This window comes from Pygocentrus nattereri, chromosome 29, assembly GCF_015220715.1.
Source record: "Pygocentrus nattereri isolate fPygNat1 chromosome 29, fPygNat1.pri, whole genome shotgun sequence".
Taxonomy (NCBI): domain Eukaryota; kingdom Metazoa; phylum Chordata; class Actinopteri; order Characiformes; family Serrasalmidae; genus Pygocentrus; species Pygocentrus nattereri.
In genome coordinates, this window is record NC_051239.1 from 302,501 (window position 1) to 319,595 (window position 17,095).

Here is a 17,095-nt window from a genome sequence, read left to right on the forward strand (position 1 = left end):
CAGTTTAAGAGCCACCTGTGTTGGCCATACGATGTTCCTATCGGTCCAGCCCTGCGCTCTAAAGAAGAGGGTTCTTCAAAGGTTCTTTAGTAAAGAAAATGATTCTATAGAGCCAAGAACACTCAAACAACCCTCTGCCTGATTAAACGGTTCTCTGCCTGATTAAACGGTTCTTAAGGTAAACGGAGAACGTGTTGTATGGTTCTGCTATTGTTACGATGTCAAGCTTGCCACAGTAGAAGAACCCTTTTAGGTGCTCTATAGAACCCCCTTTCAAAACGGTTCTACAACCCCATTTCCAAAAAAGTCAGATTAACTTTGATTAAATTGACATGAGAAAGAAAAGAATATCTACGTTTAATCGTTTTAAATTAGAAGAAATTTTAAAATAACACTGATAAAAATAGATAAAAAATAAAACGAGGTTTAAATGATAAGAGATTAAGATCAAAAGAAGATAAGAGATTAATAAAGTAATACAATAATACAAATTAAAAAGTAATTATAAAAAAACTTAAAAATAACATGAGAGAAATAAATAAATAAATAAATAAATAAATGAGTCGCACGTCACTGAATTTTTGAAATTTCACAGTGAGCCAATGCTTTTGGAAATGAGGTTGCATATAGAACCATATACAACATTCAACAACAGCGCAAAGGGTTCTTTGAGTGTTCATGGTTTCCTGAAGAACCCCTGAAGAACCAGGCTTTTAGGAGTGTAGTGAGCTGAACCAGTAGCAGCGGAAAGCGCGTTGAGGGCCGTGTCTGCGTGAAGCAGCTCGAAGTTAAAACTTACTTCAACTGTGTAGCTGAAGGGCCTCCGGGCCGAGTAACTGAGAGAACCTGAATGGGGAACTCCACAAACCTGAAACGTGAAGCTCCAGGCACGTCAATCAAACAACGACAATCACGCAGCTCAAAACAAAAACAGTGGCGAAGACGTTCCGGGTTTCTACTGAAGCCTCGGGGCCACTGCTTCACCAAAGTGGGTGTCTAATTACAGACTTCAGAACTGGCATGGGCTTCGGAAGAACCTCCACTCACGAGCAGGTCTGCACTGCAGACTGGTGGGGATGATGTTTAATCCTCTTCAGCTCCTCGGGACCACCGGCGGCTCCAAACCGCTCTCGGTCGTGTTCTCCATAACGTTCATACTCCATAAGCTCCATTCAGAAGCTGGGCGTCGTGTGAGGCTGTAGCTCTTCTCTCCAGTCTAATAGACGGTGACGTCATTTTAAACCCTTATAATAAAAGAAGCTGAACTCAGTTTGTTTTTCTACTGAAAGTCGAGCCGTTTTTCCCCAAATCTGGGCTCTAAACTATAAACAGACGGCGTCTCTTCAGTGATCTGCTCTGGAAACATCACTTTTAGAGAACAACACAAAGAGCGGCGCAGATTTTTGGACTTTAGCAGTGAATTGTGAGGATATAGTGAAATGTGGAGATCATAAAACACACGATCTGTTAATTTGAGGAGCTTTTAAAATAAATAAATACATAAATAAATAAATAAAATTTTTAAAAATGTACATTTATTTCATGCAGTTATTGAATAATTTGCCTCGACTTAAATTGCCGGACTGCCCGCCCGGACAACTGCACTCTCCTCAAACTGCTCAGCATCTCGAACAGACCTGATTACGTGGTTTCTGACGCTGAGCAATAAATGATATATATAATATAGCGTGTTACTGCTACTGAGCGCTGATTGGTTGATGAGCAGAGCGGCTCTTTGGCTGTTCGTGACGTCTTGGACACGCATGAGGCGCCGTTTTAAACTCCTAGAACTCGAGTTTAAAAGCTCTTAAGCTCTTTAGAAGCGTTTACGCATTGGTATTAAAGCTCCATCCTAACCCATTCAATTTGGACTCGCTCAGGAGCGCCCTCTAGTGTTTGAGCAACCAGGACGATATCACAGAGTGGGAATCCTCCTCTCAACAAGCTCTCTGACTCAACTCAGCTCTGGTTGCTTGTGCAATGCATCATGGGCCTGCGTGCCCAGCAGGTGCACTGAGAGGGAAGGTAGCGCTAGGAGCTGAACTGGGATTGAGTCCATTCAAAGGCACACAGCGTTTTTAACGATCATATAAATCTATATCATAAATATTAAGGCTTGTGGTTTTTGACTGTTCGAGGATTCAATTCAGAAGTTCTGCTGATCAGAACGAACCCAGCCCACTGAGCCCATTTCACACCAGACACGGTAACGGTCCCATAATAATCAGCGTAGCCGCTGCACATCAGACAGCGGTGACACGGCGGGGAAGCGCAAAAATAAACCGCATAATATTCCAGAAGCACCTGCAGATAAAACAGACCAACAGAAGCAACCAAACGCCCCTGCGCTGTGACATCACAACCACAAGTAACTGGCAGTCTACATTCTGGATTCAGGCCTCGAGTCAACAAAAGAAATCAACTGATATTCCGGCCTGAAATTTAATTTATAGAAAATAATCACAATGCAAGTCACAACATCTCAAACAGACGTTTCCCCAAGGCTCTCGGCTCCGGCTCGGGCAGACCTGCCGCCCGTCACACAGGACGAGGAATTACATGTGAGGGTCAAATCGATGCTGGTTTCACTACAGAAAGCACGCCCACAGTGGAAGTCACGACTGAGCACACCCGTATTGAAGCGCTATCGCCGCCATGTCACTGACACTGCCGTGCGTTTAGAAAGGGAAAAGATAAGCCACTCCGCCTTTCAGTCATGCAGATTTCATGCAAATGCTTATCTCCCAGAAATACCTCCGCATGTATAAACAGCTGATCTGAAGATCTGAGCTTTGAGCTCGTCGCTGGACTCTGTTCACCCCAGAGTGGTTTACATTACCAGAACAGCGACTTCAGTGACCCAGTTTAACAGTAAAGTTACTAAATAAATCAGAATAACTCAAAAAATATTACTTCTGGATACTGAATCATCCACAACACACTGAACAATGCATAGACTATAATCAATCATAGCAGTTACTTCATAATTTATAGTAGATACTGAATCATTCACAGTACTAAATATTTCATAGTAGATACTGAATAATCCATAATACATACTGAATAATTCACAGTAGACACTGAATAATCCATAGTAGATACTGAATAACTCACAGTAGATACTGAATAATTCACAGTAGATACTGAATAACTCACAGTAGATACTGAATAATCCATAGTAGATACTGAATAACTCACAGTAGATACTGAATAATTCACAGTAAATACTGAATAATTCACAGTAGATACTGAATAATCCATAATAGATACTGAATAATTCACAGTAGATACTGAATAATCCATAATAGATACTGAATAATTCACAGTAGATACTGAATAACTCACAGTAGATACTGAATAATCCATAGTAGATCCTCAATAATTCACAGTAGATACTGAATAATCCACAGTAGATACTGAATAATCCATAGTAGATACTGAATAATCCATAGTAGATACTGAATAATTCATAGTAGATACAGAATAATTCATAGTAGATACTGAACAATCCATAGTAGATACCGAATAATCCATAGTAGATACCGAATAATCCATAGTAGATACCGAATAATCCATAATAGATACTGAATAATTCACAGTAGATACTGAATAATCCATAATAGATACTGAATAATCCACAATAGATACTGAATAATCCATAATAGATACTGAATAATTCACAGTAGATACTGAATAATTCACAGTAGACACTGAATCATTCATAGTAGATACTCAATAATCCATAGTAGATACTGAATAATCCATAGTAGATACTGAATAATCCATAATAGATACTGAATAATTCACAGTAGATACTGAATAATTCACAGTAGATACTGAATAACCCATAATAGATACTGAATAATTCACAGTAGATACTGAATAACCCATAATAGATACTGAATAATTCATAGTAGATACTGAATAATTCACAGAAGATACTGAATAATCCATAGTAGATACTGAACAATTCACAGTAGATACTGAATAATCCATAGTAGATACTGAATAACCCATAATAGATACTGAATAATTCACAGTAGACACTGAATAATTCACAGTAGACACTGAATAATTCACAGTAGATACAGAATATTCCATAGTAGATACTGAATAATCCATAGTAGATACTGAATAACCCATAATAGATACTGAATAATTCACAGTAGATACTGAATAACCCATAATAGACACTGAATAATTCACAGTAGATACTGAATAATTCATAGTAGATACTGAATAATTCATAGTAGATACTGAATAATCCATAGTAGATACTGAATAACCCATAATAGATACTGAATAATTCACAGTAGATACTGAATAATCTATAGTAGATACTGAATAATCCATAGTAGATACTGAATAATCCATAGTAGATACTGAATAACCCATAGTAGATACTGAATAACCCATAATAGACACTGAATAATTCACAGTAGACACTGAATAATTCATAGTAGATACTGAATAATTCATAGTAGATACTGAATAATTCACAGTAGATACTGAATAATTTATAGTAGATACTGAATAATTCACAGTAGATACTGAATAATTTATAGTAGATACTGAATAATCCATAGTAGATACTGAATAATTCACAGTAGATACTGAATAATTCACAGTAGATACTGAATAATCCATAGTAGATACTGAATAATCCATAGTAGATACTGAATAACCCATAACAGATACTGAATAATTCACAGTAGATACTGAATAATTCACAGTAGATACTGAATAATTCACAGTAGATACTGAATAATTCATAGTAGATACTGAATAATCCATAGTAGATACTGAATAATCCATAGTAGATACTGAATAATTCACAGTAGATACTGAATAATTCACAGTAGACACTGAATAATTCACAGTAGATACTGAATAATCCATAGTAGATACTGAATAATCCATAGTAGATACTGAATAATTCATAGTAGATACTGAATAATCCATAGTAGATACTGAATAATTCACAGTAGATACTGAATAATTCACAGTACATACTCAATAATTCACAGTACATACTCAATAATTCATAGTAGATACAGAATAATTCATAGTAGATACAGAATAATTCATAGTAGATACTGAATAATCCATAGTAGATACTGAATAATTCACAGTAGATACTGAATAATTCATAGTAGATACTGAATAATTCACAGTACATACTCAATAATTCACAGTACATACTCAATAATTCATAGTAGATACAGAATAATTCATAGTAGATACTGAATAATCCATAGTAGATACTGAATAATTCACAGTAGATACTGAATAATTCATAGTAGATACTGAATAATTCACAGTACATACTCAATAATTCACAGTACATACTCAATAATTCACAGTACATACTCAATAATTCATAGTAGATACAGAATAACCCATAATAGATACTGAATAATTCACAGTAGATACTGAATAATTCATAGTAGATACTGAATAACCCATAATAGATACTGAATAATTCACAGTAGATACTGAATAATTCACAGTAGATACTGAATAATCCATAGTAGATACTGAATAACCCATAGTAGATACTGAATAATTCACAGTAAATACTGAATAATTCACAGTAGATACTGAATAATCCATAGTAGATACTGAATAATCCATAGTAGATACTGAATAACCCATAATAGATACTGAATAACCCATAATAGATACTGAATAATTCACAGTAGATACTGAATAATTCACAGTACATACTCAATAATCCATAGTAGATCCTCAATAATCCATAGTAGATACTGAATAATCCATAGTAGATACTGAATAATTCACAGTAGATACTGAATAATCCATAGTAGATACTGAATAATCCATAGTAGATACTGAATAATTCACAGTAGATACTGAATAATCCATAGTAGATACTGAATAATTCACAGTACATACTGAATAATTCACAGTACATACTCAATAATCCACAGTAGATCCTGAATAATCCACAGTAGATACTGAATAAGCCATAGTAGATACTGAATAAGCCATAGTAGATACTGAATAATTCACAGTAGATACTGAATAATTCACAGTAGATACTGAATAATTCATAATAGATACTGAATAATTCACAGTAGATACTGAATAATTCATAGTAGATACTGAATAATCCATAGTAGATACTGAATAATCCATAGTAGATACTAAATAAGCCATAGTAGATACTGAATAATTCACAGTAGATACTGAATAATTCATAATAGATACTGAATAATTCACAGTAGATACTGAATAATTCACAGTAGACACTGAATAATTCACAGTAGATACTGAATAATCCATAGTAGATACTGAATAATCCATAGTAGATACTGAATAACCCATAGTAGATACTGAATAATTCACAGTAGATACTGAATAATTCACAGTACATACTCAATAATTCACAGTACATACTCAATAATTCATAGTAGATACAGAATAATTCATAGTAGATACTGAATAATCCATAGTAGATACTGAATAATTCACAGTAGATACTGAATAATTCATAGTAGATACTGAATAATTCACAGTACATACTCAATAATTCACAGTACATACTCAATAATTCATAGTAGATACAGAATAATTCATAGTAGATACTGAATAATCCATAGTAGATACTGAATAATTCACAGTAGATACTGAATAATTCATAGTAGATACTGAATAATTCACAGTACATACTCAATAATTCACAGTACATACTCAATAATTCACAGTACATACTCAATAATTCATAGTAGATACAGAATAACCCATAATAGATACTGAATAATTCACAGTAGATACTGAATAATTCATAGTAGATACTGAATAACCCATAATAGATACTGAATAATTCACAGTAGACACTGAATAAATCACAGTAGATACAGAATAATCCATAGTAGATACTGAATAATCCATAGTAGATACTGAATAACCCATAGTAGATACTGAATAACCCATAATAGATACTGAATAATTCACAGTAGATACTGAATAATTCACAGTAGATACTGAATAATCCATAGTAGATACTGAATAACCCATAGTAGATACTGAATAATTCACAGTAAATACTGAATAATTCACAGTAGATACTGAATAATCCATAGTAGATACTGAATAATCCATAGTAGATACTGAATAACCCATAATAGATACTGAATAACCCATAATAGATACTGAATAATTCACAGTAGATACTGAATAATTCACAGTACATACTCAATAATCCATAGTAGATCCTCAATAATCCATAGTAGATACTGAATAATCCATAGTAGATACTGAATAATTCACAGTAGATACTGAATAATCCATAGTAGATACTGAATAATCCATAGTAGATACTGAATAATTCACAGTAGATACTGAATAATCCATAGTAGATACTGAATAATCCATAGTAGATACTGAATAATTCACAGTATATACTGAATAATTCACAGTACATACTCAATAATCCACAGTAGATCCTGAATAATCCACAGTAGATACTGAATAAGCCATAGTAGATACTGAATAAGCCATAGTAGATACTGAATAATTCACAGTAGATACTGAATAATTCATAATAGATACTGAATAATTCACAGTAGATACTGAATAATTCATAATAGATACTGAATAATTCACAGTAGATACTGAATAATTCATAGTAGATACTGAATAATCCATAGTAGATACTAAATAAGCCATAGTAGATACTGAATAATTCACAGTAGATACTGAATAATTCATAATAGATACTGAATAATTCACAGTAGATACTGAATAATTCATAGTAGATACTGAATAAGCCATAGTAGATACTGAATAAGCCATAGTAGATACTGAATAATTCACAGTAGATACTGAATAATTCATAATAGATACTGAATAATTCACAGTAAATACTGAATAGTTCACAGTAGATACTGAATAATCCACAGTAGATACTGAATAATCCACAGTAGATACTGAATAATCCATAGTAGATACTGAATAATTCACAGTAGATACTGAATAATCCATAGTAGATACTGAATAATCCACAGTAGATACTGAATAATTCACAGTAGATACTGAATAACTCACAGTACATACTCAATAATTCATAGTAGATACAGAATAATTCATAGTAGATACTGAATAATCCATAGTAGATACTGAATAATTCACAGTAGATACTGAATAATTCATAGTAGATACTGAATAATTCACAGTACATACTCAATAATTCACAGTACATACTCAATAATTCACAGTAGATACTGAATAATTCATAGTAGATACTGAATAATTCACAGTACATACTCAATAATTCACAGTAGATACTGAATAATTCATAGTAGATACTGAATAATTCACAGTACATACTCAATAATTCACAGTAGATACAGAATAACCCATAATAGATACTGAATAATTCATAGTAGATACTGAATAATTCACAGTAGATACTGAATAACTCACAGTAGATACTGAATAATTCATAGTAGATACTGAATAATTCACAGTAGATACTGAATAATTCACAGTAAATACTGAATAATTCACAGTAGATACTGAATAACTCACAGTAGATACTGAATAATTCACAGTAGATACTGAATAATTCACAGTAAATACTGAATAATTCACAGTAGATACTGAATAACTCACAGTAGATACTGAATAACTCACAGTAGATACTGAATAATCCACAGTAGATACTGAATAATTCACAGTAGATACTGAATAATTCATAGTAGATACTGAATAATTCACAGTAGATACTGAATAATTCACAGTAAATACTGAATAATTCACAGTAGATACTGAATAACTCACAGTAGATACTGAATAATTCACAGTAGATACTGAATAATTCACAGTAAATACTGAATAATTCACAGTAGATACTGAATAACTCACAGTAGATACTGAATAACTCACAGTAGATACTGAATAATCCACAGTAGATACTGAATAATTCACAGTAGATACTGAATAACTCACAGTAAATACTGAGTAATTCACAGTAGATACTGAGTAATTGAATAATAAGTCTGACAGACAGTAAAGAAAAAGAATCATTTAGGCTGTTTAATATACTGTGGGCAGATTTTAGTACAGCTCTTTATATGTAATAATCGTGAGCCAAAGCAAAGCCCATGTTTGCGTAAGTAAAGTTGCGCTGTACTTTTTCAGGAAAAACCCGTTTAATTCTTGGCCGGAATGTTACTACACATTCAACAGGCTGCCACCTGTGACGGGACAGTCGGTGAGGGCATGAAATCAGAGACATCCTGCAGAGCGGCGTTAAAAATCATAAGAAGGAAAAAACAAGATTTTCAGAAAGCCTCAGAAAAATTCCTCATGTTCCGCTTCCAGCAGATGTCTTTAAAAATGCGCAACGCTCTCTGGCTTTCGCTCTCACGTCAGCCCCAGCGTGAAAACTGCCGAGCCGCTGTGAGGAGAGCTCAGACCAGCACATCTGGCTTCTCTCGCAGAGCGTGACTGCGTCCAGGCTCCAAAAACGAAAACAAAGAAAACAAACTCACTGGCTGTGTGTGCGTGAGTGTGAGTGTGTGTGTGTGTGTGTGTGTGTGTGTGTGTGTGTGTGTGTAAGAGTGTGTGTGTGAGCGTGTGTATGTGGGTGTGAGTATGTCAGTGTAAGCGTGTGTGTGTGTGTGTCAGTGCGTGTAAGAGTTAGAGTGTGTGTGTGAGTGTGAGTATGTCAGTGTAAGCGTGTGTGTGTGTCAGTGCGTGTAAGAGTGTGTGTGAGAATGTGTGTGTGTGAGAGTGTTTGTGTGAGTGTGTTTGATTGTGTGAGTGTGTGTGTGAGAGATTGTGTGCGTGTGAGTGTGTGCGTTTGATAGTGTGTGTGTGAGATACGGAGATAGCAACAGGCTAACTGGCGCGGTATAAGCTTCCAATGCTTGTTAGCGACATAAGCCTCATAGCTCCAGCGCCACAAACCAGCAGTGGACGAAGTTCACAAACCCTGTCACAAAGTTAGGTTAGTTCATCATTTATGTTGAACAGACTCTCCCAAAGTTTTACGCTGCTGCGCTGACGTTGAACCGCGTGCTGCACTGGGTCGGTATGACCGACAGGTCAAAACCAGCTCTAAACAAAGTGACCGCTGGGCCCTGATTGGTGCTCTGGCTTTGCCCTTCTTTCGTTTTGACATGTTACGTTTTTATACACACAGAAACCAAAAGGAACGACAGATTTCTCAAAATGTAGGAGGAAAAAGTCGGATATTAGACTCTGAAATGTAGTGGAGTGAAAGGAGAAAGTCCAGAACGGAGAAACTTCAGTACAGATACACCAAAAATACTAAAGTACAGAAACCAATTACATTTACTCAGATACTCAGTTACTCAGATACTCAGTTACTCAGATACTCAGTTACTCAGATACTCAGTTACTCAGATACTCAGTTACTCAGTTACTCAGATACTCAGTTACTCAGTTACTCAGATACTCAGGTACTCAGTTAATCAGATACTCGGTTACTCAGATACTCAGATACTCAGATACTCAGATACTCAGGTACTCAGTTAATCAGATACTTGGTTACTCAGATACTCAGTTACTCAGATACTCAGATACTCAGGTACTCAGGTACTCAGGTACTCAGTTAATCAGATACTCGGTTACTCAGGTACTCAGGTAATCAGATACTCGGTTACTCGGTTACTCAGATACTCAGATACTGTCCATCACTGTCTGTTTTAGGTAATAAACACATGTATTACCACTGTAACAAATCATTCACTAGTAATAAAGCATATTCAACACATTTTAAAATACAGCACAAATTGTAAATGTGAAAAAGTGCTTTATATTAACTTGTTTCTGTTTCTGCTTTGAGTTTATTTAAGAATTCAACAGCATAAAAGCTCAAAGTTTGTTAAAAAAAAATCATATGACAGCGAAACACTGCAATCCTACACGCCTCAACACTGTAAATAACTAAAAAAACTATTTGATTGAATAAGACAATTTAATACGATGAATGATGCTGCGACGATTAGATCTGGTACTGATGCTGCCTGAAACTATCCAGTGTGAGTCGATAAAACACGATACGCTGCGACACCCGACGCTGATCAAATCTGATCAATTACAATAATCCAATCCAATCCAAGCCAATACGCTGCCATACGTTACACATACGACAAGCCGCAGAACAACTCAATGAGCTGAAATACAACACCATATGATTCAATATGACTTGATACACAATTCAAAACAATACACTACAATATAATGTGTGGCTGATGTCGGATCAAAACCTCGTATCTCCAAAACTGTAACTTTACAGGAGAAGGAAAAAACCTACTGTACTTATAATGCAAGTCAATGGAACCAGACGTCTTTCCAGGTCATTCCAGGTCATGTCTTTGGGTGCAATCATCATGGAATTTACACACAATATATAGGACCGCAGTTACTTTCAAATCATGCCAAAAACTGAAAAACGACAAACGCGGAGATACGAGGTTTTGTTTCCGACAGCAGCGACATGCCGTAAAATTCCATACAATCCAATAAGCTGCAACAAGACATGACAATGCAAAACATTCCGATATCATGAGGTGCGTGACACAAGATAACAGGCTGCGATACAATAACACAAAACATGCTGAGCTTCAATACGACGTGACGTAAACATCTGCATTACAGCACAATAAGACACGCCCCCAGACCCCCGACGGCCGCTCTCAGCCCCTCATTTGATTGCATCGTTGCATCCCAGGCCTAATCCCACTGCGCACGTGTGTACACTAAACTCACGGGTCGTTTTCACTGTAAACTCTCACGCGGACGCTCCGAATGCCACTCTCCAGCCCTCTGGACGAACCCTCGGTCATGTCTGAAGTCCCAGGAGCGTTGATGGAGGAAGAAAGATAAAGAATAAAGGAGTGCGATAAGCGGCGAACGGAGAGAAGTAAAGGAAAAGCGAAAAAACTGCAGCATAAATCATAAACATTTCTAACAGCGGCCCACATGGCAGCTGAGATATGCAGGCTATCTCCTGCAGCTCGCTCAGAAACATCCAAATTAGGGCAAAATCGCTCCCCCCACACACACACACACACACACACACCCTGTGAACCCTTCAGGAGCCTTTGCATGACAAAGGAGAAGCAATTCTGACCCAAACATCTGCAATAAACCACTGGGCGCACGTCCAGACCCACTACGCTCCCTCCTTTCTGTGTTAACGCAGTTTGGGTGGACTTGTCCTTCTCCGATGTCCCTTTCCCTCAGACTCTGCGATACCATGGCATCGCTACTGAGACGAATCACCATGACGCGCTCATCTCAGCGCATCTCCGCGCTCATCAGACCATTTTAGACCAAAACGGTACCAAAAAGACAGGAACACTGCATTCAGTTCCAATACTAAGCGTCTGATTGAAACTCTACATTTATTCAGGTTTTATCTTTTTAATTTATTTCGTGATTTTAAATTCATACTCGTAGCATAAAGTGATACATAAAATTAAGATTAAGATGATGATGATGATGATGATTATTATTATTATTATTATTATTATTCATACATGTGCTGGACTCGCAGGGTAATTTCCTGTTCCACCTTAAATGGTGCAGCTGTACATTCGGTCCTCAGCCGCCAGACCATCACGGCTTCGCCATTTAAGGCGGAACGGAAAATTCAAAGAGACAAGCCAGTTTTCTCGGCTCTCGCATTGTTTTCTGCTACTCCGTCCTCCTTCTTTAGTCGTCACTTCAGTGACGTAACGGCGCTTTTACCGAAGGCCGGGTTTATTCCCCTCCAGCCGTGGTGTTTACAGATTCCTGACGCTCAGGTTTGGCTAGTTTTAAGGCTTTTAAAGAACAACAATGGCAAGGAAAGAGCAACGGCAGCCGCGATGCAGCCAGTTTAAACACTACCAACGTTCCAGAAACACGCCGTCCAGTCCACACAGCCCATATATGGACACAATACATCACCGCTGTTGGAAGAATCCTCGCATCTCCAAAATGGGAACTTTACAGCAGAAGGAAAACAACACGCTTTACTTTTAATGCAAGTCAATGGAACCGGACGTCCTTGGGTCATTTTAGGCCGTTCATCACAACGTAAAGGGCAACCGGCGTTTCAAACTACGGCAAAAACTGAAAGATGAGGTTTCGTTCCGACAGCAGCGACATGAAAAACAGCCTGTTTCTGTGATGTCACAAGTACCAACTAATTTACATATATCGACCTGTTCAGCCTATAGTGGCTTATTCCCATTCCTTCCTGCAGAAGTTATAAGAAGTGTTTCAGCTGTGAGTGCTGTTGCATGAGGCCCAGCCAATCAGAACAGGGCTCATTTACATATGTCAGTCTTAAAGGCACAGTAATCACTAGTAATTAAGAATTTAGCCCTAAATGCCTGTTACTGGTGTGAAGTGGTTCAGACGTCTTTACAGTGGTGGTGATGGGAACCAGGCATCTCCATGACTACAACACAGATATAGACGCTTTATTTACCATCCAGAACCACCAGAGAACCTACACGAGTCTTCTGAGCTTATATGGAATGTTGATGGTGGAAAATAGTGGGGGAAAAAAAATATTTGGGGACTATTTTGCCGCACCACGCCCGGCATGTCTCCCTCCACCATGACCGGATTTTTAAAAAATATAAAAGGTTCAGGCAGTGAATCCACCGTGAGGGAGCTTCCAGAGGCAGACGTCTGGTTCCCATCACCGCCACTGCGAGCAGTTCTGAGCATTTCACACCAAACCGCTCTGAACGCATCATTCAGTTTTCCTCAATTCCTGTGTAATCAAGTGGTTGAGATGTAAACAGAGTCGCTCCGAGTGATTTGGAGTGAAGCGCTCCGTATTAGATAAACTTAGAGTCAGGACCGTTCACAGTAGTGGTGATGGGAACCAGACGTCCCCCTCTAAAAGCTCCTCACAGTGGTGGTGATGGGAACCAGACGTCCCTCTAAAAGCTCCTCACAGAAAGTTCCTACATGAAATGGCTCTGAATCCCCCGCCTGACGACCGAGACGCCGTCTTACTGAAGTTCTGTGGTGAGAATTAGGCCTAAAGCTTTTGGTGTTTAAACTCTATTCATGGCGGAGGGATACATGCAGGTGGTGTGCGGCAAAACTAGTCCCTAAAGACTTTTTTTCATATATATATATATTGACTGTGTATCATCTTCAGTACTACATGTGAGCTGGTGTGGGTTCTGTGGTGGTTATACACCATACTGATGGTATAGAAGACGGCTATATTTGTACTGTGAGCAGGGCGACCCCTGGTTCCTATCACCACCACTGTCGGGACGTCTGAGCTGATGTGTTTTCTACTCTGAATCGTTTCACATCGAGCCACTCTGGCCGGCCTTGTTTACGTCTGGGTGATTGAATTATACGGATATTCTGGAAAAAATGGGCGGAATTCCCCTTTAAAAGCGTCCCGAGTCCCTGAAACAGCATCTCTCCCAGCGCTGGTCCTGTTACCGATTCTCAGTAATCCACGAAAACGAGGCCAAGTGCGCTCCCTACAAAATAAAAGTCCCCAAAGGCCACTCGACGCGTTAAACCCCACTAAACCCGCTGGTTCCTGCTGACAGATCACACGGGGGAAAAAGAGGGAGAACAAGAAAACAAGGAGTCAGGAAGGGGTTGGCACGTTTTCATGACAAATAGACCGAGTTAATGTGCAGCGACAGCGATGCAACAAAGCCACATTAACAACCACCTGGGTCAGACATGGACAACAGAATCACACTAAAACTAAAAATGAGCAGGTTAACGCGGTCAGTCAGGACGCACGCGAGCTGCTGCACTGACACCAACACGGCGCTAAAGTAACTTTTACTCCAAACCAGCCGTTCCACCTTAAATTTCCATTTCCATTCCACCTTAAAAGTCCTGTTTCTTCTCTTTCTTTGTTCCAGTCCTACGAGGATCGACTCAGCTGCTTGCTTATTCGCCACCTTCTTGGTCGGACTGGCCCGGTCCACCTTAACTGGTGAACGCGGCTGCTGCGGCGTTTAAGGTGGACCGGGGGAACCCGAACGAATGAGAAAAGCGAGACAACTTCAGCCTCGACCTCGCACTTCTGGCGTTTCTCGGGCGTGAAAGCTGCACGTGCAAGTTTATTTAAACCAAAGCCTCACTCCCCAGTACAGCCTAAAGTTGTGAATTCCCGATATTCCCGAAGAATTCCAAAGCAAACAGAAAGAGGCTAGAGGTTACCGTGTCGCCCTGTACGTCTTCGGGATTCGGTGTAACGGCTCTGAGTGGAGGGAAAAGAAGGAAAAGTGCCGGGATAAGTTCAGAAAGCCGTGTTTTCCCACCTGTGCGTGTCCTCTGTTGTTGCTCTCTCTCTCTCTCTCTTTCTGCTTCACGGCCGGAGCAAAACACAGGCGGAGCTCATCTTAAATCACCAATACTTCACCTTTATCCTCCCCGGAGCGCCGCTGTGAGGTCCTCGGCGGACGGCAGGGGCGTTTGAAGACGGCAGCGCGTCGCTGGCGCACACTAACGTGCTGAGGAGAGACGGATGAAGGCGGAAGGAAGGAGAGAGGATTTGTTTGGGTTCATTTACCTGGAGAAGCCAACGGGATAAAAACCGGCGGCGAAAGCGCGACATCTGGCGGCCGCCGCGCGGCACTGCAGCCGAGCCCGGTTTAGGATTACAGCCAACGGAACCAAGACGAGCAACACCTGCGGAGCCCGCTGTATAACAAAATAACGCGTGGCCACGACATAGCAAGGCGTGGGGACGAGATCGCTGCTGACTAAACCGTGGCCACGCATTGGGATCTCGTTCCCACGCCTTGTTTTTAATTCATACAGGACGTCACCAGCGGGGCTCCGTGTTTCTGTTGATTAATCGGCCACAAACGCCGTCACAGCGTTACGATGTTGTATGTATTTCACTCATTTAACTCGCGGGGAGCAGAAATAAGACGGACGGACAGGCCGCAGAAACCATTTCTGTGACGTTTACACGTTTGCATATGCAGGCCAATCAGAACGGAGCTCATTTACATGTATCGGTCTTAAAGGTACAGTATAACAAAACGGTTTTTAAGGGATAGAGAAAATTAGAATAATAAGAATAATACTTATTGTTGTTGTTGTTGCTGTTATAATAATAAGAATAATAATCAAAACAGAAGAAATCATTTTAACTCTCACACAGTTACTGTGGACTGCTTTTAGCTGTCTTTTAGCTTTTATTCAGTGTCTGCTATGAATTAGTACTGCCCCCCTGTACTGGGATTACACTCTGAGTACACTGATTACACCGGGATTGTACTGGGATTATTATTATTGCAAATGTGGAATTATTGCAAAAGTGCAGAAATAAATGAGGAGAAGAGCAAATATGGCGATGATTTTGAAGCACATCACATCACACGCACTCCTCCTCCTGCTCGTCTCCTCCACAGGACCTAATTACAGTTTACAGTATCAGCATCCTAGACATGGATTAAGTCTAGACTTGGACTAAAGTGCAGCGCCACCGCTGTTTCACCATTGATAATCCCTTTAGTCCAGGCTTAATTATAATCTGAGCTTTGGAAACAGTCTGCAGTAAAAGGTGAGCTTGGTGCTGAAAACAATACGACCAGGAGAAAATCAGCTTCATGGCCATAAAGAAGGTGGAGGGGTTTATTTAGAGAAACTTCAGTGGATCCATTCGTTCTGCTGGGACTGAAGCTTTCACAGAAACATAGTGGTCACCAGTGGAGGAAGCAGTGGTATAGTGGCCACTTTATTAGAAACACCTACCCTGTACTTCCACTCACTGGCCACTTTATTAGAAACACCTACCCTGTGCTTCCACTCACTGGCCACTTTATTAGAAACACCTACCCTGTGCTTCCACTCACTGGCCACTTTATTAGAAACACCCACCTTGTGCTTCCACTCACTGGCCACTTTATTAGAAACACCTACCTTGTGCTTCTACTCACTGGCCACTTTATCAGAAACACCCACCTTGTGCTTCCGCTCACTGGCCACTTTATTAGAAACACCCACCTTGTGCTTCCACTAACTGGCCACTTTATCAGAAACACCCACCTTGTGCTTCCGCTCACTGGCCACTTTATTAGAAACACCTGCCTTGTGCTTCCAC

General features: G+C 39.0%; 1 protein-coding gene across 3 annotated transcripts in view; it reads right to left on the bottom strand.

Annotated features, from left to right (window-relative positions):
* Positions 1-15,585, bottom strand: part of si:ch73-138n13.1 (mediator of RNA polymerase II transcription subunit 12) — a 107,006-nt gene extending 91,421 nt beyond the window's left edge. For all 3 annotated transcript variants that reach the window (XM_017682176.2, XM_017682175.2, XM_017682173.2), the window contains exon 1: positions 15,303-15,585. The gene's annotated coding sequence lies outside the window, so the exon portion shown is untranslated. The remainder of the gene's footprint in view (positions 1-15,302) is intronic.
* Positions 15,586-17,095: the final 1,510 nt, after the last annotated feature.